The sequence below is a fragment of the Pinus tabuliformis genome, chromosome 8 (assembly GCF_031772625.1).
Source record: "Pinus tabuliformis cultivar Carrire ecotype Pingquan chromosome 8, CPIR1, whole genome shotgun sequence".
Classification (NCBI taxonomy): Eukaryota; Viridiplantae; Streptophyta; class Pinopsida; order Pinales; family Pinaceae; genus Pinus; species Pinus tabuliformis.
In genome coordinates, this window is record NC_142294.1 from 694,661,084 (window position 1) to 694,664,052 (window position 2,969).

General features: G+C 35.6%; 1 pseudogene; it reads right to left on the reverse strand.

Moving 5' to 3' along the window:
* Nucleotides 1-329: 329 nt before the first annotated feature.
* LOC149237509 (protein NUCLEAR FUSION DEFECTIVE 4-like) lies at nucleotides 330-1,090 on the reverse strand (annotated as a pseudogene).
* Nucleotides 1,091-2,969: the final 1,879 nt, after the last annotated feature.

Genomic DNA, 2,969 nt, shown 5'->3' on the forward strand with positions numbered 1-2,969 from the left:
GTTATTCCCATTACTGTGATTCAATAGTCCCACCATGACATTGTCTTGGCATCAAGAGGGGTGTTTTCTCACAACCAAACATATCCTACAAGATAGTCAACAAAGATAGCTGAATCACCATGGACACCCTTAGTTGCCAAATGCATAGCTAGAAATGCAGAATAAAAAGCATCAACATGCTCGATCTAGCTTGCAAACAAATAATGTATCAATAAGTATGGTGTTGGAAGGATGCCAAATGTTGTTGGCAAGCTTAAGGAGAATGATTCAGATGAATATGCAATGATATTAACTTCTAGGTTTGACATCCCAAAAGCACCATGTACCTCCTACATAGAATTTTCATTGTTTCCATTGCTGCCATAAACATCCAAACCAAAACCTAGAAGATAAACTCCTACCATCACCAAGAAGACCAATCTATAGCAATGGGCACCAACAAAGTTGTTTTTATTATCTATCTCTCCCAGATAATTCCACTTAGAATAATTTGGAGTGACCTTGCATTGATTTCATGGCTCTTGGATGCCTCAATATCATACAAAATCCCAGCCAATAGACAAAAGAAGAGGAAAGAGCCAATGGGAAAGTTGAGAATAAGAAAATTATAAATCATGTCATAATACTTAAATCCAAAAAACTCTGATGGAGTGAGAACCAAAATAGAGAGACGAACACTGTAATGGACCCCCACTACAATCGACCCTAAATATAATGATCCTAGCATATTGATGGCCATAAATGTGGATCCTATAATCATAAATAGTTGTGAGGTTTCCATCCATATAAGTCTCAGAATGTCGACCTTTCTTATAAAATGCTCGAAGATGGACCCTGCTCCAAAGAATCCCTAGATACTAATGAGAGAAACAAACATGGACACACCATCATAACCGATGGAAAGACCGATCTAGCCCATATTATTGATTGCAGCCATTCCTGTCCCCACACCACAAAGAAACATGAAAAACAACAACCAGAAGTTACACTTTTGTATCTCCTAAAATATTACATGATTCTCACATATGCGAGGAGGAATATGACTACATACAATCTGGTTCTCGGTGCTTCCGCTTCGTGAAGGAAGTCGTTATGTAGAATTGGCTTCAAGCATAGCCTAGATGGATATTTCAGGGTTTTATCCACCCTTTTTTGGACCTAAATCATAATTCATTTCTTAAATTCCTTTGTATGCCATTAATGCTTCATACTATGCATATCCTAGTGTTGGGAGGAGAATGTTTGCACCCTCACGAGTCAAACTGAGAGAACCAAATCAATTTCTTGTGAACAACCGTAAGTCAAGTAAACATCATCCTTAGAAAGATTAAAGGGAAACCCAAGAGAAAGATAATTTGCAACCATTCTTCTACTTTGTGGTAGGCTATTAGCAGGAGAATAGTAATTTAATTCACTGTTTCTATTGACTTCTATTAACTGATGAGCCTCGGTATTGCAACAAGAATGTTGCAACTCCCAAGGCTACCGCTTTAATTATCAACCCGGGGTTCGTAAAAACTTAAGAGGTATCGGAACTATATGTGCAACATACAATGTGTCCTTACTTTGCTGTCATGGGAGAAAAGAAATGTTGCCTATTTGCAGGAATGAAAGACTCAATTTAAAAATGCTTGTAAAGTAACATGAAATCCTCTATCTACTTATTAACACACTTTTCTCTCAAAAGAACTCTATTTTAACCCTATTTGTCACATGTGATGTTTTAACTAATCTAAGCATGAAATCTGATCTAGAGAGTACTAACTGTTGTGTGCATGTGTAAATATAAAAGAACTCATTTTTTTAATCTTTTTGCTTTAAAAATGCAAATGTTATTCTTTCCTTGATCTTTGGCAGGGGAGACAGGTGTGGAGGAAGAGGGGTACAATGATTTTGATGGCTTGGAGGTCAATTAGGGGCCTAATCCCAGCTTCAACAATGATTTTTCTCAATTCCGGCTAAAAACAGGCTACTACAGGATTCATATAGGATGTACTAGTTCTCCTACATGATCCCCTATTTTACTACAGGATGTTACAAATTTACTATACGAAATTATAATTCATCGAATGACCAATAAAATCAAATCCAGATTGGATAGTATAAAAAATTTATTGACTAGGATGTCTTAGGTTTCCATTCCAAGTGGAATCACTCAAAAAGACCTCTGTTAACCCATGCTAAAAATAGCATAAAATTACTAGTCTAAAATCTAGAAATTCGAGAACTAGTGAGCTAGTAAATCCATCAAATGCCTAACCTAATCAAGTGAAAATTCAATGGGGTAATTTTTTTTATGAAATAGAATGTTTTTTTGATCTAATACAAGTGAAATCAACTTGATTGAAGCTTGTTAGCATGCTCTAAAAAATATCAGAAATTTACTGCTCGTTGCCACAAAGGAGTTCCAGAAATCTAGATTTGGGAATAAGAAGACTAATTTAAGTAGTTAAATGATTAATATGATCTTCCAAATATTTTCCAAGGATGAAATGATGCTTTTGATCCTACAAAATAACTTGCATCAACCATTTAACCCAATCCTACAACAAGAAATCATTAATACTAAATGCAGAAATAGAAAGAAATAAAAACAATAGATGCATGTGAATAAGAAGTGAAAAGAAGGAAAGAAAATGATACAAAAGGGTTCTGAGGCTCCTGGGATGGCCAAACCCAAGGAAACTCAAAGACCTATGGAGGAGAACAAGATTTAGAAGCTGAACATGACACCAATCTTCATTATTTTCATCAATACAATTACATCCCTGCAAGAAAATACAATGGAGCTGCAAAAATACGAGTTCTCTCCACAAGAACACTAATGAAAATATCTCCCTAGACAAAAATTCGACTTGGTACTCATAGAAAAGGATTAGGAATCATTCCCCATGAATGTAGGAAGATTTCCCCACCAAAATCCCTCAATTAGTGGATTTGGTTCCCAATACTAAGAATCTATATTAAAT